General features: G+C 45.9%; 1 long non-coding RNA gene across 3 annotated transcripts in view; it reads left to right on the forward strand.

Annotated features, from left to right (window-relative positions):
* Positions 1-25,733, forward strand: part of LOC122451383 — a 54,106-nt gene that overhangs the window by 12,788 nt on the left and 15,585 nt on the right. For all 3 annotated transcript variants that reach the window (XR_006272397.1, XR_006272398.1, XR_006272396.1), the window contains exon 3: positions 20,253-20,388. This is a non-coding gene — a long non-coding RNA (uncharacterized LOC122451383). The remainder of the gene's footprint in view (positions 1-20,252; positions 20,389-25,733) is intronic.

Consider the following 25,733-nt stretch of genomic DNA (forward strand, 5'->3'; position numbering starts at 1 on the left):
TTCTTTATGGTGGCTTTTCCCTCTGTTCTTTATATTATCTGATTTCATTCTCTGGTTTTACATCAAGACATCAACATATTTTTGTCCTCACCAGCTACCCTTGACAATTAGGTAATCAGCACACGGGACAGGTTGTCAGTTGCAGTATTAAGAAACACACAGGTAGATGCTTCACGCTGAGGGATATCGTGAACAGAAGTGACAGGAGCCATAAGTACTCCTTATTAATAACATTTTGGTACTTCCCTGGTGGTCCAATGGTTTAGACTCTATGCTCCCAATGCAGGGGGCTTGGGTTCAATCCCTGGTCAGGGAACTAAGGTCCCACTTGTAACAAAGATCCCCTGAGATCTGGTACAGCCAAATAAAAATAATAATAAATTACCAACACCTGCCAGTGGTTTGCCATACCTGCAGTGATAGCAATAAATCAGAGCAGAACCAAGGTTCTCTCTTCAATAACATCCTTGCATTCTCTAGAATTCTCTAGAGTTCTAGACTGCTTTCTTCCACAGGAGAGAAAGAGGTGGCTTTACCTTTAGCCTTCCCAGCACTATTCTTACCCTTTAAACACTATGTACACACATGTGAGGTGCTATGATCTCTTAAGTGTGTCTCCTCAGGACAAAAATAAAAGAGAATGGTGGGTGTGTGTTGGAGCTTAGTAAATCCAGGAGCCCTGAGATGTCTGACTTCTCCAAACACCGTCTCTCGGGTACCTCTTGAGTGTTCTCCTGGGAGAGATTTTCCAGGAACTGTCTGCATGTGCCCAAACCTCTGTCTGGTTGAGGCCCTGTGGAGCAGGGGTGGGTGGGGGTGGTCCTGGAGGGTTTACCTGTCCTTCTTGTTCACAAAATGCATGTTGGTTCCCCCATTTTCACTAGCTTTCCATACAGTGCTTGACTGAAAGGCCTTTTCCCTGTCATCTCCCTCTTTTTCCAGTGGATTGACGTTAACCTTCAGGATGAACGCAGCCTCAGAAGATAGTGTAGGTCACTGGCCCTTTTAGGTCAATCAGGTCATCCCCAGTCACACTCTCTCCCAGTGTTTTATACACACTCATATACACATTTCCATCACCCTTTCCTACTTCTACAGCCACTATAGTCATAACCAGCTGTTTATTCAAGACATTTCTTCTCTCCTAAATTACTGTAGTTGCTTCCTGGTTAGTTTCTCTGCCTCCAGGCCAAATCCCCTCATTCTTTATAGAAATAAAATACACAGGAATACAACATACCCATGAGACATCTGGATATACTGATCACAGACTTGCTCGTTCTCTTTTTGTATAATGATTCGATGGAGAGGGAGAGTCTTTGGAACCACATAGACTTGGATTTAAACCCAGGTGCATCCCCTAAGACCTTGTGACTTTCATTGCCTTTGGGCATCAGGCTCTTCATCAATAAAAAATAATAGCAATCTCTACCTCCTAGAGTTTTTATGAAAATGAAATAGCACAATGCTGGTAAAGCAGTCAGTACAGGTGTCTGACACATAGTAGGGTCTTTTTAAAATGCAGTCTCTATTTATTTGTTTGACTGCGTTGGGTCTTAGTTGCGGCACGCAGGATCTTTCATGAAGGTGCACGGACTCTCTAGTTGTGGCATGCAGACTCAGTAGTTGCTCGGGCCTGGGGAATGCTAAAATGAGAAGGCATGGTTCTTGTGATTTCTAACATCACCATCATTTCAATGAAAGTTAACCTGGCAAACATCTCTCCAAAGAAATGCTTAAGCTTGGAAGTGGATAGTAGGGAGAAAGGGGCTGAGATGAAAGGGATGGTAGGGAAGGAAAGGGATGCTCATGATGCATCCAGCCCAGCAGAATCCCTTCAGCAGCTGATTGATGACAGGAGGGCTCTATTTTCTCTTAAGAACTTTTGAATGAGAAGCATTATTTATATCTTTGACAAAATTATATCATAACAAATAACCATAATGAATACCCCACTGGACTTGAGGTGGAATGTTAATTCTGGAAGGACAGAAGAAAGGGACTATATGCTCTATATCTGCTTCTGAAGGACCGGACTCTAAGAGCAAAGTTGACAGAAGAAAAGCGCCATCATGTCTTACGTTGTAAGACTGCAATCAAATCAAAATAACTAGAAGAGAAAAAGCAATAGACTAACAGTAATTCACTGACAATCTCTCTTTATCTTTCATAAAGTTTTTTTTAATCACTGAATTTTCCCTCTTTTATCCTTACCCCTCCATAGGACTATGCTGAAAATAAATAATAATAAGTGAAAGTCACTCAGTCAAAAGAAGAAAAAAAAAAAAGAAAGTCACTCAGTCATGTCCAACTCTTTGAAACCCCATGAGCTATACAGTCCATGGAATTGTCCAGGCCAGAATACTGGAGTGGGTAGCCTTTCCCTTCTCCAGGGGATCTTCCCAACCCAGGAATCGAATCGGGGTCTCCTGCATTGCAGGCGGATTCTTTACCAGCTGAGCCACAAGGGAAGCCCAAGAATACTGGAGTGGGTAGCCTTTCCCTTTTCCAGGGGATCTTCCTGACCCAGGAATTGAATCAGGGTCTTCTGCATTGCAGGCAGATGTTTACCAACTGAGCTACCACGGAAGCCCACGTAATAATAAGCAGGATTCAAATTCTATTTTTAGAATACCCAGCTGTTTTCAACAAGATCATACAAACTGATAAAATGCTAGTACTAAGTGTTTCAAAAGGAAAGGTCATGTGAAGAAAAATTGCACCATATTTCCCCAACCCTTAAATGTCCTTACTTTGGGTAACAAAGGGAAGAAGGAAGGGTTACCTTGTTAAAACCCTACTATGGGGACTTCCCTGGTGGTCCGATGTTAACAATCTGCCTGCCACTGCAGGGTACATGAGTTTGATTCCTGGTCATAGAAGATTCCACATGTCGTGGAGCAACTAAGCCTATGTACCACAATGACCCAACCTGCATTCTACAGCCTGAGGGCCGCAATTACTGAGCCCAAGTGTGGCAATTACTGAAGCCCACACACCTAGAGCCCGTGCTCCCCAACAAGAGAGACCACCACAGTGAGAAGCCCACACACCACAATGAAGAGTAGCCCCAGCTTACCCCAACTAGAGAAAGCCCATGTGCAGCAACGAGGTTCAGCCAAGTACAAGCAACTCAGCATAGCACCCCCACCCCCCACCCCCAAAATACAATGCAAATCCGTGCATCGACAAAGCAAATCAGTGCGTCTACAAAGCATCTCTATGTTCACACAGACATAGAGAACAGACTTGTGATTGCCAAGGTTGGCGGGATGGGAGGGAAGGAATGGGAGTTTGGGATGAGCAGAGGCAAACTGCGTACCTACAGCAAGGACGCTTGCTACAGATTGAGGTATTGGTCCAGGGAAGGCTGACCTAGGAGGCACTTCAGTTAATAAGGCCGAGGTTAGTTGTAGGGGTTGGCTGGTTAAGGGAGAAGATCCTGGCCTGACTGGAGTCAGGCTTCTATCTAGAGGATTGGACTGGGCAACTGGTTGTTTGAAGATAGTGAATCACCTACTAATGGGTGAGATGGACAAGTTCCCGGCAAGGGGACTGGACTGGACAAGAAGTCTGCTGGAGGTCCCTGCGTGGTAAGAACATCTCTTTGTTTCCTGGGTGTTGTAAGTCCTAGTCTCTGTTCTTATCTCTGTTTTATGTGTTCTTCTCTGTCCTAATGCTCTTGGAAATCTTTGCTGCAAAGGTGGGCACGGGCTGAGCACTTCAAGGCCTCTAGGGCACTGGCCACTGGGAGACCCCCATAAAAAGGTAAGTCGGTCCAGCCCAGGGTAGATGAGCCCTAGGCACCGTGCTGCCTGGAAGCAAATGTCTGGGTGAGAAAGCTTTAGGTTTTAGGTGCTCAGTCATGTCTCACTCTCTGGAACCCCATGGATTGTAGCAGGCACACTGTGAAATGCTCACAGCGCTCCTATGGCCAAAAGCCAGGTCACATGATTTGAAGGGGGCTGGTGGCCCTTCAAATTTTAATTGGGGTTAAACCACCAAGAGTTCCAGTCTCCTCCCTAGGACTGATCCAACACCACCCTCCTGGCTCGGGGCAGTGTGGCTGTCTGCAAGTTTGAGGCTGGTTCCTGTTCTGTCAAATTCCAGTCCTGAGAAGCCAGCTTGGTTGGTCTGGCAGTTTGCTGGAGAGAGAAGCGTTTGACTGCACAGTGGCGTTCCCGGGCTCTGGGCCAGGACTGGGGCTGCTCAGATGTGGCTGAGCCACAGGGCGAGGCAAAGGGGGCAAACGAGAGAGGCCAGTCCCCAAGCCAGAGTCCAGGAGGTCTTGCCCGGCCCCTCCAGGCCTGAGCTCCTCCAGGAGACCCTTTCTCTGGACGCTGACAACCATCCCAAATGAAGTAGTCCCTGGTATCCATTCATCCATCCACTAAATAACTGCTGAGTACCTGTCAGTCATAGATTCTGTGCGAGGCTCCAGGAAGACCGCCCTGGACAGCACATTATTCCTCTTTTCCAGTTGTTTGCAGTCTAGTGGAGAGCTTGTTGAAAAGACCAATTTGTGAGGCTCAGCTTCGAGATTCTGATTCCACAGGACTGGGAGGCACCCAGTGCATCCCTCGTGGTTATGCTGGGGGAGCGGTCTTCCCTCCAGGCTTGGAGAAACCTGCTCTGGCCTGAACCCTTCGAGGAAGAGCCAAATGAGACACAGCCCTTGAGAATATTGCCTGCTTCAGGGTAGCCCCCCGGAGAATTAGCTCTGGAGGAAGGAGAGGATACCCCTGGTGAACAAAGCAAATTGTGGGGAGATGAAGGTGCATATTCTCTGGTCTGGGTCCCCTGTTTCCCACCAGAGGGTGCTCCTCGGTCAGTCCAGCCTCCTTGAATTTGCAGATCTTCAGCATCAAGTGAAGATGTTTTGCCTGGTAGGATAGCTCATTGGGGCTGGATTCCCCATGCTTTGAGATTGCCTGCAGTTGGCCTGGCTGTTGACTCTTGGATTATTTTCTGGACACCTTATTTTTCATTCTAGTTTTCTAACAAAAGAAACCAGTACCCGATGAGTCTCAAAACCAGTACCCAGTTCTCACTCATTCTAGAATCTTAAGCAGTATCTCTTTTCAGACTCAAAAAGCTATTGGCCCTACTCAAACCCATTAAAAAAAAACACACACACAGAATCTCTGGATTAGAATCCTGTCAAATTTACACAATGAGATCAGAACTCTATTCTCTGCCCTCTACCACCCCTTGCCCACAGAAAAGTTTTAAAATTCGATGTCAAAACTATTAGAACAAGTTTTTAAAGGAAAATAACCAGATTTAAGAAAAAAAAAATTTAGTCTGGAGGAAAACAGATTATGGTCTTGAGTCTTGTGTCCAGAAAACATTTGGGTAAGACTTTTGCCATGTCTGGGGCAAGAGTCTCTAAGGATCTCAATTCTGATCATTTTTAAGTTTTTCTAGTATGTACCTATTTTAAAATAGTCAGTCTCTGGAAAGGTTATAGGAAAGAAAAAGAATGACAAAACAAAAAGTGAAGTTTACACATTCCAAAAAGATTCAGATGGTTTGTTGCGTCCTTGGAAAAACAGCACCAGCATGAATTGCAATGGAAAAGATGGAAAATAGACCAGATGTTCTGTGCCTGGGTTCCGCTCAGACTCTACCAATTCCTAGGGAGCCTCTGGGAAGCTTCCTGAAAAACTTAAGTTTCCTGACTGGTAAAATGGAGACAAGAGGACCACCTTGTAGGTTCTTTAATGAGCGTAAATGAAATAATTTGCATGAAGAGTTTAAAGGATGAGCCTGACACAGAGACCAATAAATGCCTATGACGTTATATCTTCACCATCATCATCACCTTTCAATGCCAGGGTCACAGGTTGTTTTCTTAGCAAAATGATTAAAGCCACTTTAATCAAGATAGCTTTTTCTTATGCTTAAAAGCATAGCGACCCCTTTTGTTCTGTGTCTGAGCCCAGCTTTGGGGGATTTTTTTTCCCCCAACAAACACTTATTAAATAAATGGTATAATTTCAGGCTCTAAACTAAACACTTTACATGCCATTCTCTTTTAATTCTCTTAGCTTTCCTACACTGTTAAGTTTTCTTACTGTTAACATTTAATGTGGATGAAGAAATGGAGTCAGAGAGTAAGTAACTTGTCAAGGTTACACAGCTCTTCAGTGGCAAAGCTAGTTCTTCAGTTCAGGCCTCTTATCATTTAGCTTAAGTAAATACTTCACTCTGAACTCTGATCTCTTTATCTATGTAGAAAAATATAGGCTAATTGTTGAGAACAAGTAATGAATGCCCAGTGCATTATTCAAAAATGAAATTATTCATTCTATCTTGAAAATGCAGAATTATTATGAGATTTCAATGAGAAAGCACATTTTTATAAAGCACCTGGCATAGTATAGTCATTTAAGAAATATCTAAAGTCCTTTTATTTATATCTTAGTAACACCACCCCCATTATCAATCAGCCCACAACCCCTCAGAGGGCTAGCAGAGTAAGTGCTCACTACTTATTTCTTATTGGAATGAATTTGAGCTTCTTGATGGGCCTTGTAACTGAAAAAGTGTCCTTAATTCTTGGTTACCTGGCCTGTCCCACACTTGGAACAGGAGAGCCTTGGTGTTGCAGCAAGGGGAACCCCTTCCAGAGCCCAAGAGTGGGCTCTTGTCTAACATTCGGACCTGAATTGTCTTAGGAGACTCATGCATATATTGAGAAAGCAGAAGACTTCACTGGGAAGGGTTGCCCAGGCAGAGAGCAGCAGGGTCAGGAACCCAGGAGAACTGCTCTGGCTCGTGGTCTTGGGTTTTATGGTGATGGGGTTAGTTTCCACGTTGTTTCTGGCTAATCATTCTGACTCAGGGTCCTTCCTAGTAGCGTGTGCATCTCTCAGCCGAGATGAATTCCAACAAGAAGGGTCTTGGGAGGTTGGTATGACGTGTGGCGTGGCATCTCCTCTCTCCTCTCGGCCCCTCCTGAACTCTCCCAGGTGGCGCTGTGTTCCTCACCGGGACCTCTTGCTGCAAGACGACTCATGCAAGCAGGTATCAGCGTGCTCCCTCTAGTCTCTGGGGTCTCCAGTCAGAAGACTGTAGGAGAAAATGAGGAGCCACAAAAGAATCTTTGAAGGGTTGAGCAGAAGTTGGAGGTGGTGGAAGGTTAATGGGAGCAGAGGGAGAAAGCCAAGAAGGAATAGAAGATGACAGGGCGCCCACCCCTCTTTCTGTTAAGCTTGACGGACCCCATCCATCACAGTCTCTCCTCAGGCTCTGCCTTCCCGTCCACACCCAATGGCCTCACAATTTAGGTCCTAGTTACCAGCCAGAACTGAGAGCAGCCTGTCTGCAGCGTGGATTAGGACACAAGCCAGGCTGCTGCAATGAGAGATGGAGTTTCTTTTTCTCACAGCATGGTTTATACTGATACTCCCAACATCAGCGGGACTGTGGCAAGGGCCCCGGCTCCCTCCATTTGGCTGTTTGCCTCCGCCAGTGGTGCCTGCTCTGCACAGCAATGGCCCGGCACTCACGCACAGCCCAGGGGAAGGAGAGAGGTAAGGGCAGCATAAACCGCCTTGCCATGTCAGTGCCCCATGCACCTCAGATCCGGACTTGAACCCATGTGCCAGAACTCGAACCCACTCAGCCAGGACTGGAACTCAGTCAAAACCCACGGCCTTCCAACTGAGATGGCACGCCTGGTTTCTGGACTCGATGAAGCTCAGGTTTTTAATGTCTCATCATAGAAAAAAATTCAGTGAGAGACAGAGTGATAGGTAAGAAGTGGATTTATTTAGAGAGAAACACACTCCGCAGACAGGGTGGGCCATCTCAGAAGGTGAGAGTGGCCTCAGAAGGTGATGTGGTTAGCTTTTACGGGCTGAGTAATTTCATGGGCTAATGAGCGGGAGGCCTCTTCCAACTATTTGAGGAGAGGGGGTGGAGATTCCCAGGAACTGGGCCACTGCCCATTTTTTGGTCTTCGATGGTCAGCCTTGGAACTGTCATGGTGTCTGTGGGTGTATCCTTTAGCTTGCTGATGGGTTACAATGAGTGTAAACCGAGGTTCAGGATCTAATGGAAGTCAATCCGTCAGCCATCTTGGACTCAGTCAGTGAAGTTGCTCAGTGGTGTCCGACTCTTTGCAATCTCATGGACTGTAGCCTACCAGGCTCCTCCATCCACGGAATTTTCCAGGCAAGAGTACTGGAGTGGGTTGCCATTTCCTTCTCCTGGTTCTAATCAGTTTATGTTGTGTCCTTGGGCTAGGTCACTCCTTCAAAGTGGTCACTCCTGCTGCTTCCCGTCCTGTTTCATATAGATGTGATCTGGCTGCTCTCGCCTTCTGAAATGGCCCACACTCTGTCTGCAGGGTGGTGGTGGTGGTGTTCAGTCACTAAGTCATGTCCAGCTCTTTGCAGCTTCATAGACTGCAGCAATGCCAGGCATTCCTGTTCTTCACCATCTCCCAGAGTCTGTTCAAACTCATGTCCATTGAGTCAGTGATGTTATCCAACCATCTCATCCTCTGTTTCCCCCTTCTCCTCTTGCTCTCAGTTTTCCCAGTATCAGGGTCCTTTCCAATGAGTTGGTTCTTCACATCAAGTGGCCAAAGTATTGGAGCTTCAGCTTTAGCATCAGTCCTTCCAGTGAATATTCAGGGTTAATTTCCTTAAGGCTTAACTAGTTGGATCTCCTTGCAGCCCCAGGAGTCTTCTTGGACTACAAGACTCTTCTCAAGAGTCTTCTCCAGCACCACAATTCAAAAGCATCAATTCTTCAGCGCTCAATCTTCTTTATGAGCCAACTCTCACATCCATACATGACCACTGGAAACTATAGCTTTGACTATATGGACCTTTGTTGGCAAAGTGATGTCTCTGCTTTTTAATATGCTGTCTAGGAGTGGAGTGTGGAGTCTGTGGAGTGTGTTTTTCTCTAAATAAACCTTCTTCTTAACTATATATATAAAAAAAGGACATGATCTGAAAGTTGCACACATTATGCCCTGCACAGTCTGTTGACCAAAGGGTTTTTGAAAATTAATTGGGCTAACTTTGCTAAGGCTGTTGTAGCCAAGTACCACAAACTGGGTGGCTCAAGCACAGGAAATTTATTCTCTTCCTCTTCTGGAGGCTTGATGATCAAGGTGTCGGCAGGTTTGGCTTCTACTGAGGTCTCTGTCCTTGGCTCGTGGGTGGCCACCTCTTACTATGTCCTCTCACGGTCCTTCCCCTGTGTGCCTGCCTAGAACTTTTCCCTCTCCAAATTTCCCCTTCTTATAAGAACAGCAGTCAGTGGGACTAGGGCCCACCCTGATGGCCTTGTTTGAACTTAATCATCCCTATACAGGTTCTGTCTCCAAATGCAGTCACATCCTGAGGTCCTGGGAGTTCAGACTCAACATAGGAGTCTGGGGAGAACATAATTCAGCCCTAGCAGGGCCATAGACCCCTCTAACCTATAGAAGAACACATATACAGAGAAAAAGCTCTCGGTCTGTACCCCACCCATAACTATTCCAGCCTCCAGCCTCTCTCTTCCAAAGCACTGCTCAGGATAATTGTCTAAATCACAGCTCTAACTCGCCAGGCCTTCCTTCACTGATCAGCCCTGGGCTTTCCTGCCTCCATACCTTTGCTCAGGCAGTATCTCTCTCTAGGGTGTCTTCTCCCACTAGTAAGCATTTCAAACTTCCCCACCTCCTCCCACAGGTTCTTCAGGGTTCTAAGTGCCATGTCCTTGATAAAGTCATTTTAAATGTCCCCCGACAAAATGTCAATTCATTCACTCCATCATGCACTCAGCCCATAAGCACCTGCTGATCATCCACTGTGCATGAGGCTGAGATGCTGGGTGCCCAAGAGCGATGAGCCTCCTTGCCTTCTAGCCACATGGGATCTCACACCTCTGCTTTCCTCACCATTCTTTTCCTTTTTCTGTCTTTCTTTAAAATATCTTTAAATACTCATTTATTTGGCTGTGCCGGGTCTGGATTGTGGCGTGTGGGATCTAGTTCCCCATCCACACCAGGGATTGAACCTGGGCCTCTCACACGGGAAGCCCAGCATCTTAGCCACTGGACCACCAGAGAAGTCCCCACCGTTCTTTTTCGATTCCACTCAGATCCTAAAGGAAACCCACTCCTGTGTGTGTCTCCTGTATTCTTGATAGTCCACGACAGCACTGCTTCACTTCAGACACCAGCGGTGTGGGCTTTCCACACTTCAAGCAATTCTGTGACACCAGTTGGGTGTCCTGCATCTAACTCAGTTCTGTCACGAGACCTGGAGACAGCGTCAGAGCCCACAGGTTAAGGGCTCCCTCCAAGAGACAGCCCGCCCCTCATTTCAGATGACGGTCGACAATCTAAAGTCCAATCGCCTGTGCTTCTGACCCACTGGCTGTTAAGCCCAGGGTTCCCACAATCCCCTCCTTAGGTTTGATTAATGTGCTAGGGCAGCTCACAGAGCTTAGAGAAAGTTTACTCACTACATCACTGCTTACGAGAGGATATAACCCGGGAAGAGCCAAATAGAAGAGACGCATAGGGCCAGGGACGTGGGAAGGAGATCGGACCTTCCACGCTCTCGTAGTGGCCCCTCTCCCACACCTCGACAAGTTTACCAACTTGGAAGCTCTCTGGACCTCATCCTTTTGGGGGGTTTTCTGGAGGCCTCATTATATAGGCATGATTGATTAAAGCCAGTCCCAGTCTCCTCCCTGGAGATCAGAGGTGGGGAGATGGGGCCTTCAGTCCCAGCCCTCTGAGGGGGATGGGGACAGCGTGGGTGGGGGTGGGAGGGTGAGAGTGGGAGAGGTGTTGGGGGGAGCAGGGTCCCGGAGCCCAGGGGCCAGTCCCATCACCTGCAAGTGTGGCTCAGTCTGCCCGCTCCTTCCAGACAAGTGATGAGCTGAAACGCCCTCCCCTCCTCTTCCACCTCCCGCTGTGACAGGAAGGACCAAACTGTGAACCCAAAGGTGCAGGGAGGGCGCTTATTTGAACAGCTGTTAAAGAAATACAGGTACCGTTTCTGGGCTTCTTGCTGACCCCTCAGGGAAGGATGTGGCTGCCCCAGAGTCCTGTGAACTTTAATTAACCTTTGATGCCACGTGCTTGTCCAGCCTGGCTAGTTTGAGAACTTCCAACCCTGGTCTAGATAGGAGAGGGTGTCTGAGAGCCTGCGGCTGGCAGGGCCTGGAGGTAATGAGTGGTCCTGTCACCTTCCCACCTCGTGTTGTTCCGCCTGGGATGCTCCTTAGGGCCTGAAACCCAGGTCCCAGCTCGCACTTTCAGAGCTTCTCCTGGGTGTCTGAGGCCTGGGCTGGGCTGATGAGCTCTGTTAGGCTTGGTCTCTCCCTCTTTCCAATCTACGCAGTCCCTGGAACCTGAAGTATGTGGAAATTAGAGATTTCCTGCAATTATGGGGAATAACCATCCTGGAAGGCATCTCATCAAAGCTAAGATGCCATGTATGGTCTCATACATGGTGAGGGTTAGAATTGGATAATAGTGAAAAGTCAAACTTACTGGATTCAAATCCCATTGTCATCATTTATGGGCTTCCCAGATGGCATCAGTGGTAAAGAACCCACCCGCCAATGCAGAGACATAAGAAACTTGGGTTTGATCCCTGGGTTGGGAAGATCCCCTGGAGAAGGGAATGGCTACCCACTCCAGTATTCTTGCCTAGAGAATTCCAGGGACAGAGGAGCCTGGCAGACTATAGTCCATGGGGTCACAAACAGACACAACTGAAGTGGCTTAGCATCCTATCACTTATTGAGCCATTTTGGGCAAGGTATTTGATCTCCTTAACCTAATTCTTGTATCTGTAAGACAGGAATAATAGGTAGGTAGCTCACTGAGATATTGTAAGGATTAAATAAAATATTATATACATAGTACTCAGCAGAGCGCCTGAAACAGAATATATTAGTTACTGTAAGCTAAGTCACTTCAGTCGTGTCTGACGCTTTGTGACCCTATGGACCGTAGCCCACCAGGCTCCTCTGTCCATGGGATTCTCCAGGCAAGAATACTGGAGTGGGTGGTGATTTCCTCCTCCAGGGGATCTTCCCGACCCAGGGTTGGAACCCACTTATGTCTCCTGCAGGTTCTTTACCACTAGTGCCACCTGGGAAGCCCATTAGTTACCGTAATTGTTATTATTGACATTCAAGCAGAAGAATATTTTTTAATACTTACATCTAACTTTGATTCTTGGCATTTTCCAGGATCTTTTCATGCCAGATCTATATATGTTTTCAATAATTCCTATGTGGTAAAAATCAGAGAGCATGACAGTATCACTGAGAAGTAGAGTATCCAGCTCTCCACACCCCTGGGTGTCCAACCCAGGAGACCTTTAAGCATTTCCAGGCAGAAGGCATGTCCCTGAATTTCTCCAAAGGAAGAAGGTATGTGTGCGATGCACTTTGCATTTCACTCTCCAAAGAAGCAGTGGCTAAAAGTGAAAGCTGGGTACTGAGTTACACGCCTGGGGAGGCAGCCAGAGACCGAGAACTTGAAGCTATGAACCTTGCCCTCCAAAGAATGCAGACCTCATACATGGCTCCCGCCACCATGCCATTTCTGGGAGAGCAGGCTGGAGTTCTCCACATGCTTCAACCTTTTGTCGAAGGGTCATCTTTTTATTTTTTTTAATTGAAGTATAGTAGATTTGCAGTGTTTTAGGTGTACAGCAAAGAGATTAAGTCATACAAGCTGTGTGCGGTGCTTAACCTCTCAGTCGCCTCTGACTCTTTACGACCCCATGGACGGTAGCCTGCAGGCTCCTCTGTCCATGGGGATTCTCCAGGCAAGAATACTTCAGTGGGTTGCCATGCCCTCCTCCAGAGAATCTTCCCAACCCAGGGATTGAACCCAGGTTTCCCACATGGCGGGCGTATTCTTTAACATCTGAGCCACCAGTTATATATATATGTATGTATATATAAATATATACCTTTTCAGATTCCTTTCCATTATAGTTTATTATAAGATATATGCTATATAGTAGATCCTTGTTGTGTATCTCTTTTATATACAGTAGTGTCTGTTAATCCCCAACTCCTAATTTATCCTTCCCCCATCCCTTCCCCCCTTTGGTAACTGTAAGTTTCTTTTCTTTGCCTGTGAGTCTATTTCTGTTTTTTTGGCTAAGCTGTTTTTTTAAATTTTATTTATTTATTTATGACTGTGCTGGGTCTCTGTCGCTGCACCAGCTTTTCTCTAGTTGTGGAGGGCTGGGGCTAATCTCTAGCTGCGGTACGTGGGCTTCACATTGCCGTGGCTTCTACTGTTGCGAAGCACAGGCTCTGGGGCGCACAGGCTTCAGTAGCTGTAGCATCTGGGCTCAGGAGTTGTGCGCACAAGCCTAGTTGCTCTTCGGCATGTGGGGTCTTCCGGGATCAGCAAACCCGTGTCTCTTGCCTTGGCTGGTAATGCTTCATTTCAATTATTCATGGTAGAGTTTTGTAGGAAAGCAGCTAATATGCTCTAAGAAGCTGCATTAAGGGGACACAAAGAGCCAAACGGCAGCCTGTGAGCTCACAGTTCCGCACACAGAACCCTTCCCCGGGGTGAGATACGGAAAATGGGAGGGAAGGATGGAGTTCTTCGTGCAGTCAGGTAGCTGCCGTCTTTTTGTGTTAATGCTTTTAAAATTATCCAAGGAGTATATTCTCTTTGCCTTCTTAATTTTTAATGTCTTTATATATGTCTTAAAATATGTAGAATTTTTTCCAGATGCATAAATGTGATTGTACGTGGCTCCTCTTTTTCTTTTCCTTTTATTATTGGCTCCCCTTTCCCTCTCTTGTCTCCCCTTTACCACTCGGTTTCCACCCCTGACTTACTCGCCCCCAGAGCCTGTGATTACAACCAGGTGTGTCCATATCTTTCTCTGTCCACACACGTCCTGGGTGAAGCCAGAGCCAGGCCTGCCCATGGAAAGCTCCTGAGGGGATCTAAATGGTAAAGGCCTGGGTCCTGCAAATGCAGGACGTCACACAACCTGAGACTCAGGCACCAGAAAGGGGAGCCCCTTCAGGGTGGATCAGCGGGGGTCAGCTCCCAGGCCCTGGGCGGTGGGCCAGGCAGACTGGGCTTGCACAGAATTGCTGACTGATGTGTGTGTGACATAAGCAGATGCTGGAGGGCTTTTATGGGGGTAGAAAGCAAAAGCCCAGGAGGGCAACCTCTTCACCTGGCCGGAGCCCTCTGCAGGAAGAAAAGAAGGGAACTCCAGAAACCGCCCTCTTTCAGATGTCCCCTCTTTCTGGGCTGTTCTCATATACTTTGCAGACTCCATGGAGCTTGTGAGTAGGACTAAGAGTATTCAAGGGTTTCCTTCTGCCATCTTTATTATTATTATTATTAATTTATTTATTTTTGAAAGTGAAAGTCTCAGTCACTCAATCCTGTCCTACTCTTTGCCACCCAATGGACTGTAGCCTGCCAGGCTCCTCTGGCCATGGGATTCTCTAGGCAAGAATACTGGAGTGGGTTGCCATGCCCTTCTCCAGGGGATCTTCCCAACCCAGGATTGAGCCCCAGACTCCGGCACTGCGAGCAGATTCTTTACTATCTGGACTTCCCTTGTGGCTCAGCTGGTAAAGAATCCACTTGCAATGCGGGAGACCTGCGTTTGATCCCTGGGTTGGGAAAATCCCCTGGAGAAGGGAAAGGCTACCCACTCCAGTATTCTGGCCTGGAGAATTCCATGGACTCTGTAGTTCATGGGATCACAGAATTGGACACGACTGAGTTTCTTTCACTTCACTTCACTTCTTTACTGTCTGAGCCACTAGGGAAGCCCAATTGGAGAATAATTGCTTTATGATGTTGTGTTGGTTTCTGCCACACATCAGCATGAATCCTTCTGCCATCTTTGAACCCAGTTTAGTTCTTCTCAGATTCAGCCATAAAGCATAAATTGAGAGTATTTTTAGAATTAATTTGTATATCAAAAAGTGGGTTAGAATATAATATGTATTCTTTTGTATCTTCCTTTTTCTCACTTAAGCAATTCCCTCCAATGCAACTGGCCTGGCGCCCATGCGTCCTTCTGTAGCTGTCACATAATCTTCCACGGTGTGTGTTTTCTATTCCTGTTCATGAGTGTCTGCAGCATTTCCAATTTGTCTTTTTTAACGGTTACGAAAATTTCTACAATAAACGTTCTTGTACATCTGTCCTGAGGCACAAATGCTTTTATTGCCATGTAATGGATTCCCAAGAATAAAATTATTGTACCACAGATGAACCTTGAAAAACACCATTCTAAGTGAAAGAAGCCAGTCACGAAGGACCACATGTCGAACAATTCCACTTACATGAAATGTCCAAAAACAGGCAAATCCGAGGACACAGAAAGTAGATTGTTGGTGGTTGTCTAGGGGTGGGTGGGGAGCGTGGTGGGAGAGAACTGGACTGATTGCTAATGGATGAGGGGTGGGGGTTCTTTTGGAGTGATGAAACTTCTAAAATTGGTTGTAGTGATGGTTACAAACTGAATATACTAAAACCATTGGATTGTATACCTTAAAGGGACACGTGAATTATATGTGTGTTTTTTCTGTTTTGTTTTGTTGGGGTTTTTTAGTTGAACTGTGCAGCATGCAGAATCTTAGTTCCTTGACCAGGGATCAAACCCATGCCCCTGCAGTGGAAGCGTGGAGGCTTAACCATTGGCTTGCCAGGGAAATTCCAATGATGTGTTTTTATTGTAGTAGATGGCCGCCAGACTACTTTCCAAAAAGGCTATATAGCTTTTCCCATTTCTACTGAATGTGAATAAGCAAAGATAGCGCTAAGTGATTCTTGCAATCCCACGAACTGTAGCCCGCCAGGCTTCTCTGTCCATGGGATTCTCCAGGCAAGAATACTGGAGTGGGTAGCCATCTCCTTCTCCAGGGGAACTTCCTGACCTAAGAATTGAACCCAGGTCTCCCGCATTGCGGGCAGATGCTTTAACAACTGAGCTACACAGAAAGCCCTGATACCCCTCCCCTATATTGCCGCCAACAAAATGTTTTACACATTTTCCCAAACTCACCAATCTTGATTTATAAAGTGACATCTCATGTTTAATTTTTTCTCCTGGGTAGATTCACATTATAAAAGTTCGAATAACACTTCAGTACAGAAAGTAACAAGTACAAAACTCTTTTCACTTCTCACGTCTCCCCTGAAATAATGCTTCTGAACAGTTAGTTGGGTTTCCAAGCAACTTTTGATTGCTTTTAGTGTATTTATAAACTAATCCACATAGACATATCGTATAATTGATATGTTGAATCACACTATAATGCTATTCTATGACTTTTTTTTTCATATAAGGGTATGTCTTGGGAGACCTTTCCAAATTAGGATATATAGCTCTAGCTCATTCTCTCTAGCGGCTAAATGAGACAGCATGGTGAAGAGAGTCCTAAAGGATTGCTCTCTTATCCTGATGCTGTCCCGCCAAGGCAGCCTCCCAAAGAAAAAGTTCAGCTGAAACTTTCCTTCTGGTCCTGACCTGGGCAGGAGAGAAGGCTGGGGGGTTAGGGCTGATGGTGTCCCTGCTGGATGACTGGCTCGGGCGGGTGCCCCGGGAGTGAGACGGGCGCTGAGCCCAGGGCGCGCAGGGGCCGCTGTGAGCCCGGCGTCTGTTAGCAGAAGTGCGTCTGGCTGTGACCTCAGCGGCTCCATTGAGGCTGGAAGCCCCAGGACGGGTGGGAGCCGGTGCACTTGCCCGCCCCAAGCCTGGGTCAGGAGAGGCTTCTCCTGAGAGACCCACCAGCTCGGGCGGAAGTGGGGCGAGCCCCAGAGACAGCGTACCCCGCTTATAAGATCCCCCCGCGGGCTCCTAGTGGGTCAGCGCTTTGGGTTATTTTTAACCGTGGCTCGGGTTTCAGACGGCCTTTATCCCACGGTCGGAACAAGCCCGGAGGGCAGACGGCCTGGCGGGTGGAGCTGGCAGGAGGGCGGGCCAGCTGCGGCCGGGCCAGGCTGACCCGCGGGGAGCCGCCAGCGCCTCTGGCTAAAGTGCAATTACCGCCGGCACGAACTTCAGAAACCGCCAGCCCCTCCGCGGGGTCCCCTTTCCCCTCGGGAATTTCACACTGTTAATAAGAAAGGCATCAGAGGGTTCGATTGCTGAAAAGGGAAGGAGCAGGCGTCATCACACCTGCAGTGCAGGGCAGGGGTGCACTAGGGCCAGATCTCAGGTGCTCCCTGGGGGCGGCCTTTGGCGCATCTCAGCAGACCCGGTCAGGGGCCGAAAGAGTTTGTAAGCAAATAAGCAATGGGCGGCGGAAGCAGAAATGTGACGTGTGGAATGGGCGCCGGGGGAAGGACCTGTGGCTGGGAGCCACGAGAAGGGGGCATTGACGGCTGGACCTTGGAGGATGGGTAGTATCCGCCAGGCAGATGGGAGTGAGCAAGAACTGAGGAAGAAACAGCCCAAAACAGAAATAGGAGGAATCAGGACCCCTGGGGGATGGTCAGAGGTTCCTGTATGCTGTGTTTAAGGGAGTAGTCCTGGAGAAAATGCTGGAAGGGTAAATTATCAAAGAATTTAAGCCAAAGGCAAATGGAATCAAAGGGTTCTGAACAGGGAGTAATGTGATCTGAGTTATTCTTTTTAAATGTTTCTTGGATGGCTGCGGATCAGGCTGGGCTGGAAGGGGAGAGCTGGATGCCGGGAGACCAAGCAGGAAGCTAGCAAGCGAAGAACAGCCCAACCCAAAGTTTTTATAAGCAGAAATGTAATTCACTAGCTCACCAAACGGAAAAGGCCAGGAGAAGTTCTGGCTTCAGGCACTGTTTGATCAGGGGGTCCCATTTTATCATTTGGAGCGTGCATGCCAAGTCGATTCTATGTGTCGGACTCTTTGCGACCTCATGGACTGTAGCCCACCAGGCTCCTCTGTCTATGGGATTCTCCAGGCAAGAATACTTGGTTGCCATTTCCTCCTCCAGGGGATCTTTCCGGTCCAGGGATCGAGCTGTCAGGCAAGTGTATGCTCCTCAGTTCTTTGTCTCGTCACAACAAAGATTTGGAGTGACGCACATTAAAGCCCCCCCGGCGGGTCACAGCTCTCGGATCTTGGACAGACCGTGTTATAGCTCTCAGGTCTTGAACGGACCGCGTTATAGCTCTTAAATAAGTCAGTGTTACAGCTCTATTTTATTTAGATAATAGCAGGAAAATCCATCTTCGAGGCGTGAGGGGCACGTTGATCCAAAGGCGCGAAGAGAAGAGCGACCCGTCGCTCGGGAGAGAGCGAGAAGAGAGCGTTGGCTCCTCTTTTGATATGTTTCTCTGTCCCTGGGCCTGCCCTATGTAAATTGGGCCAGTCAGGAGTGTTGTTTGTTTTACCTGAGGTTCTCACTCCCGTCCTCGGACCTTCCTTTGTTCTATTTTCGCGGGCTTTTCCCTTTCAGGTCTTTTAGCCAGTACTATTCTGGACTCTTTTCCCCTATTCTAACTGCCTAACAGAACCCAGGCCTCCTGCATTGCAGGCAGATTCTTTACTGTCTGAGCCACTGTAAAAATGTATGTAAAAATCTTCAGGAGGCTTACATAAGTCAACATTTATGAAGTACTTAGAACAGGGCCGAGCTCAGGGTATGCACCATGTAAATATTTATTGAACAGATATGTTGACTGGGCCTGAGTCCCAAGTCTCCTGCGGCCACTCCCTTAGACCACGGTGACTGTGTGGGGTAGGAATGGCAGGTGTGGGACAAAGGGGAAACGGACCCAAGGCAGGCGAGACGGTGTGCTCTAAAGGGCTGGAGGAAGGGGGATGCAAGGACTCATGGGTGGATATCGGGGAAGGATAGGTTAGGGAGGCGGGGTGGTGACTGTCATCAGAAAGGGGGTTGGAGGCCTTCATGTTCCCCAAAACTGGGCTCACCTTTTGGTGGGTGTCGAGCCAGTAGGCACACCCAAGCCAAAGCTCAGGAGAAGGAAGGATTTATTATTATTTTCAGCAAGTAAGAAGAACACTGGGGATCTTGCCGAAAGCAACGTCTCCCCAAACAGCAAACTTGGAGAAATTTTAAGGTAAGGGTATCCATTCATGAAGGGGATTGAGCAGAAGAGAGTTTAACACAGAACTGGGACAAAGGTCCATAGAGTCTGAATTTTAGGGGATTGAAGTCAGAGATTTATTGTTATGTAAATATATCCCTTGAGGAGGAACTAAGGCTCTGCTTTATCACTGCACCACGGTTTGGCTGCTTTTTTTTCTTTTCCTGCATTCCTTTGTTCCTTTGAGATCATTCCTGTGTTCTGAGACTTGTTCAAAGGCAAGCATTTCGGCAAGGCCTAGATTGCAAAATGGTGTTTGTGTGCTAAGTCGCTTCAGCTGTGTCTGACTCTGCAGCCCTACGGGCTGTAGCCCACCAGGGTCCTCTGTCTTGATTTTCCAGGCAAGAGTACTGGAGTGGGTTGTCGTGCCCTCCCCTCCTGGGGATCTTCCTGGCACAGGGATTGAACCAGCGTCTCTTATGTCTCCTGCATTGCCAGGCGGCTTCTTTACCAGTAGCGCCACCTGGGAAGCCCTAGATCACGGAATGGCTTAGGCCAAAATGGATTCTCTTTTGTCGAGAAAGCTGTTCCTGCTTCTTTTCCCCCTAACTTATCTGCTTAACCTTAATGATGTTGCAATTCCACGATGAAGAGGATGCAAGAGTGGAGATGTTTTGGGTTACAAAGCAGAGTTGGGAGGTAAAGACAGCTATAAAGCCAGGTTATTGAAGATTTAATTTGTGACAATCCCTGGAGACCTTTATCAACTCAGGCTGAATTTTGTTCTAAGAATGATATTTTCAAAGTTTTTTTTTAATACTCTAGGTTCTAAATATAAATATTTGGGGTTAGGATTTAAATAGCTCAAAGTTTCTTTTTTTGTTTTTTCTTTTGTAAGTGACCTGTCTTTGTTTAGTTTTTTTCTCTAAATCAATCTCATAGAACTTTAGAGCCCAAAGATGTCTAAGAGCCCACATCCAGCTCCTTCAGGTCTTGAGAGTCAAGGGATTTAATAGGACAGTGGTGATGGTGGTTTAGTTGCTAAGTTGGGTTTTACTCTTGCAACGTCCTGGACTCTAGCCCATCAGACTCCTCTGTTTTTGGGTGTTGGGAAGGATTTATTGGGGGTGCTGGGCCCAATCCCTGGCTGCTCCTTCCCCTTTCTCTCCCACTTCTGGGCTTTGGCAGTTAGACAGGAGGAACCACAACCAGCAAATTAAAGCATCAGTTTCATTACAGGTGAAATTAAACCTAAGAACTCAGAGGATACTCGGAATGGAAGTGGGCTTCTTTGAACATCTCCCTCCAGAGCGGATGCTGTAGATGCTCCCTCCCAGCAGATGCTGGGTCCATGGCTCCGGAGCAGACGCTACAAGTAGGTCTCTCTGGATTCTGTTTTGTTTCTGTTTTTAATATGTATTCATTTGGCTGCACTGGGTCTTAGTTGTGGCACACGGGATCTTCAGCGTTTATTGCTGCTTGTGGGATCTTTCATTGTAGCATGTAGGATCTAGTTCCCTGACCAGGGATCGAACCCAGGGCCTCTGCATTGGGAGTGTGGAGTCTCAGCCGCTGGACCACCAGGGAAGTCCCAGGCCTATCTGGATTCTGAGGCTAGGCTGGAACCAGGAATAAAGTGATCGGAGGACTGGGGGTTGCCAGGAGAAACATCAATAACCTCAGATATGCGGATGACACCAGCCTTATGGCAGAAAGCAAAGAGAAACTAAAGGGCCTCTTGATGATGGTGAAAGAGGAGAGTGAAAAAAACTGGCTTAAAACTCAATATTCAGAAAATTAAAATCATGGCATCTGGTCCCATCACTTCATGGCAAATAGATGGGGAAAATATGAAAACAGTGACAGACTTTATTTTCTTGGGTTCCAAAATCACTGTGGACGGTGACTGCAGCCATGAAATTAAAAGATGCTTCCTCCTTGGAAGAAAGGCAGTGACAAACCTAGACAGCATATTAAAAAGTAGAGACATTACTTTGATGACAAAGGTCTGTGTAGTCAAAGCTATGGTTTTTCCAGTAGTCATGTATGGATGTGAGAGTTGGACCGTAAAGAAAGCTGAGCACCAAAGGACGGGTGTTTGTGAACTGTGGTGTTGAGAAGACTCTTGAGAGTCCCTTGGACTGCAAGGAGATGAAACCAGTCAATCCTAAAGGAGATCAACCTTGACTATTCATTGGGAGGACTGATGCTGAAGCTGAAACTCCAACTCTCACATCTCACATCTACTGGAAAAACCATAGCTTTGACTGTACAGACCTTTGACCACCTGATTCAAAGTGCCGACCCATTGGAAAAGATCCTGACGCTGGGAAAGATTGAGGACAGGAGGAGAAGGGGGCAGCAGAGGATGAGTTGGTTGGATGGCATCATCGACTCAATAGACATGAGTGTGAGCACACTCTGGGAGATGGTGATGGACAGGGAAGCCTGGTTTGCTGCAGTCCATGGAGTCACAAGGAGTCGGACTTGACTGAGCGACTCAACAACAACAAGAACTGGGGAGCAGGCAGAGCAGCCCCTCATCTCCACGGGGAGCCAGAGGGAAGGACGAGAAGGTTGAGTTTGCCAACTCAAGCGTCCCAGCACTGCTGTATTTGTGGTTCTCAGCCTCTTAAACCGTGTATCTGTGGAGAGTCCTTGGAAAACCCAGATTATTCTTTTGCTAAAGCATTGCAACTTTCTTGCATTTTAGTTTAGAAATCCGATTTGGGAGATTGCATCCTCCTTCCCGCTTATATTCCTGCTCTGCTTTCTCACAGTGTTAAAACTTGACTAAAGGGGCAGGGCTGGGGAATTAGAAGCTGGGGCTTTGTCATGGCACACCCAGACTGAATCCCAGCTGCTCCCGAGCCTTGTGACTTGGGAGAGACTTTTTTGGGGAGAGATTCTCTGGTCATCAACTTCCCTATGTGTAAAATGGGGATCTTAGCAGCAGTTACTTCATGGGGCTAGGCAGGGGGTGGAGGAATTGGGGGGGTGGTTAGATGGAATAGTATTGGCAAGGTGCCCCCACCTGGCCCCCAGTATGCAGTAATTAGTCAATAAATGTGAGTGATCATTTTATTTCCTGGAAAATCTGTAACAGATTCACAGGGAGGATTCCTCTTTGTTTTGGGCCTGCCCTCAGCCTCACTGGGGAGCACTCTTCTGAAACTTGAATCTTTGTTTTGCAGAGAGTCCCCGTGGTTTAGTCCCCAAGTGAGCTCACAATTGTGTAGTCTCCAAACCACTTCCGTAGCGATCTTGCTCACCCATCATTCATCCTGTTTTTAAGCAGTTGCCTCTAGTGATTAAAAAAGAAAAATATTGCAAGAACAAATTGGAAAATATGTGCTACATCAAAAGCTGTTTTGACGTATAGTATTTCTTCTTGAAAATTATATTTTCACTTCTCATTTCATGATAAGCAAAGATTTAATAGTTGGGCCAATTTAACAATAAAAATGCATTTTGATGTCTGTGAAATAAAAGTGTAGTCAACATAATCCAGTATAACTTTCACAAGACAAATACATTTAGAACCTGAAAATAGAAACTAAATGGGGGTCATTTTATTACTTGATTTCATTTTTAATCTGTCAAACCTGAATTTATTTTAGATTTTACCTTGTTTAAAATGTATTTTATGATGCTATAAATTTTAAAAAGTCCTATTTTGGGGCTTAAGATGAAAGTTTTTCCTGGGCGCAGATTACTAGGGAAACAGCTTATTTTACTTTGGCATTTTCTATGGCTATGAACTTAAATCTAGTATCTGGCACCCATGTTCTAAAAACCAGAATATTCTTTCTACTTTCTTTATTTTTGAGCTCAAACTATTTAACTTTTATACAAGAGGAAAAAATAGTTCAAAAGCAACATCTCTTCTTTAGTGTTATATAACAGCAATTAACATCTAATTTACAGCTCTAAGTGGAAAAAAAAATCAATCCCTCACTCAAATATTAGAGTCAGGTCTCTTATGCTGCAGGGGCTTCCCGGGTGGTCTAGTGGTAAAGAACCCACCTGCCAAAGCAGGCGACACTGGAGATACCGGTTCAATCCCTGGGTCGGGAAGATCCCCTGGAGGAGGGCATGGCAACCCACTCCAATATTCTTGCCCAGAGAATCCCATGGATGGAGAATCCTGGTGGCCTACAGCCCATAGGGTTGAACAGAATTGGACGTGAGTGAATTGACAGCAGGCACACACGCCCTCTTAGTCTGCAGCTAGATTCAATGCCATTTCACTATATTGGTTTTTTGGCTGTTTATTTAAAAAATAACCTTTCCTTTTTCTGATGGAAATGTAATCAGTGCTTTTAAGGCAACTTGAAAAACAGCATGATCTCTCTCGTTAAAAACATTTTTTTATTGGTATATAGTTGATTTACAATGTTGTGTTAGTTTCAGGTGTATGGCAAAGTGATTTAGTTATACATGTATATATTTTATTTTCCAGATTCTTTTCTCATATAGGTTATCACAGAATATTGAGTAGATTTCCCTGTTCTCTATAGGAGGCCCTTGTTGGTTATCTGTCTTATATGTAATAGTGTGTATATGTTAATCTCAAGCTCCTGATTTATCCCCCTGACCATGTTTCCCCTTTCGTAACTGTAACTTTGTTTTCCATATCTATAAGTCTGAAAAACAGCATTATCTCTTGATAATTTTGAAATAATTTGCCTTTCAAAAAATCTTTCCTCTAAGTTGAGGACATAAACAATATGTGGCTCCTAAAGCAATGATTTAAAATACAGGTAGAGATTTAATCCAAAGATATTGTTTCATTACAGCGAGATGATGGAATAAACACATTTTTCATTAATTATGGTGAAAAACTGCAAGCCACCTAGATAGAAAATATAGTCAATCCATGTAAAGTGTACCTAATATAAATAATTGTTGAAGCTCCAATACCTTGGTCACTTGATGCTAAGAGCTGACCTCACTGGAAAAAACTCTCATGCTGGGAAAGATTGAGGGCAGGAGGAGAAGGGGGCAACAAAGGATGAGATTGGATGGCCTCACCAACTCAAAGAACATGAGTTTAAGCAAACTCTCGGAGATAGTGAAGGACAGGGAAGCCTGGCGTGCTGCAGTCCATGAGGTTGCAGAGTCAGACACGACTTAGTGACTGAACAACAACAATATAAAAAATACAGTGTGTAGCATGTTTCCTTTTTATTTTCATTAAAGCTTCTTTTTATTTATAAATTAATTCCATACAGTACACGAAAAAGCTTAACACAAAGGCTGCAAAGAAAAACACATTTTTTAAGGACTTAGAGAAATGCTCACAATTCAAATGGAAAAATGAAAACATAAAATTCAACACACATCTTGATTTTAGTTACCGGCCTAGTGATGATATACCATAAATAAGACAGGCTTTCTCTGGCTGGTAGAATTCAGATAATTTGTCATTTTCTTTCCTTATTTTACTACTTCATGTATTCCCACCCTTATGGCAGAAAGCAAAGAACAACTCAAAGCCTCTTGATGAAAGTGAAAAAGGAGAGTGAAAAAGTTGGCTTAAAGCTCAACATTCAAAAAACTTAAGATCGTGGCATCCAGTCCCATCACTTCATGGCAAATAGATGGGAAAACAATGGAAACAGTGAGAGACTTTATTTTGGGGGGCTCCAAGGTCACTGCAGATGGTGACTGCAGCCATTAAATTAAAAGATGCTTGCTTCTTGGAAGAAAAGCCATGACCAACCTAGACAGCATATTAAAAAGCAGAGACATTAGTTTACCAACAAAGGTCTGTCTAGTCAAAGCTATGGTTTTTCCAGTAGTCATGTATGGGTGTGAGAGTTGGAATATAAAGAAAGCTGAGCATCAAAGAATTGATGCTTCTGAACTGTGGTGTTGGAGAAGACTCTTGAGAGTCCCTTGAACAGAAAGGACATCAAACCAGTCCATCCTAAAGGAAATCAGTCCTGAATATTCATTGGAAGGACTGATGCTGAAGCTGAAACTTCGGTACTTTGGCCACCTGATGCAAAGAACTGACTGAGTGGAAAAGACCCTCATGCTGGGAATGATTGAAGGCAGGAGGAGAAGGGGAGGACAGATGATGAGATGGTTGGATGGCATCACCGACTCAATGGACATGAGTTTGAGCAAGCTCCAGGAGTTGGTGAAGAACAGGGAGGCCTGGCGTGCTGCAGTCCATGGGTCACAAAGAGTCAGACATGACTGAGTGGCTGAACTGAACTGATATTCCTAAATCTCTATAATAAGCAATGTATACTTTTATAATCAAAAGGTAAAATTTTAAAAAGAAAAATGTGTAATAAAAATGCTAAAGAAAATACAGAAGCCAAAGCAATGTTTAGACATTAGGGACCACAGGCCATACCAGTTGATGAACGTGTTTCGGGCTAGTTTACACAAACAAACCTCAGCCCAGGGGTAGTTCCTGCTGTCACTAACAAGCTTCATTCCACCAGTAATGTCGCTCACATCTCGGCCTGACTGCAGACACGCCCAGCCACTTCATCCTCAAGGCCTGGGTTTCCTCTTCTGAAGGGTCCATATAGTGTTAAAGTCCTAAGATTCAATTTGATAGAATTTAATACTTATTTTCATAACACCATCTATTGAAAATATTTCCGTTTGGCTAAGAAGGTGGCATTCAGTTGAACAAACTTGCTAGGATGAGCTGGGAAGGAACATCCCTGCTTTAAAGACGTTTCCATCTGACAAGAG

Source organism: Cervus canadensis, chromosome 12 (assembly GCF_019320065.1).
Source record: "Cervus canadensis isolate Bull #8, Minnesota chromosome 12, ASM1932006v1, whole genome shotgun sequence".
NCBI classification, from domain to species: domain Eukaryota; kingdom Metazoa; phylum Chordata; class Mammalia; order Artiodactyla; family Cervidae; genus Cervus; species Cervus canadensis.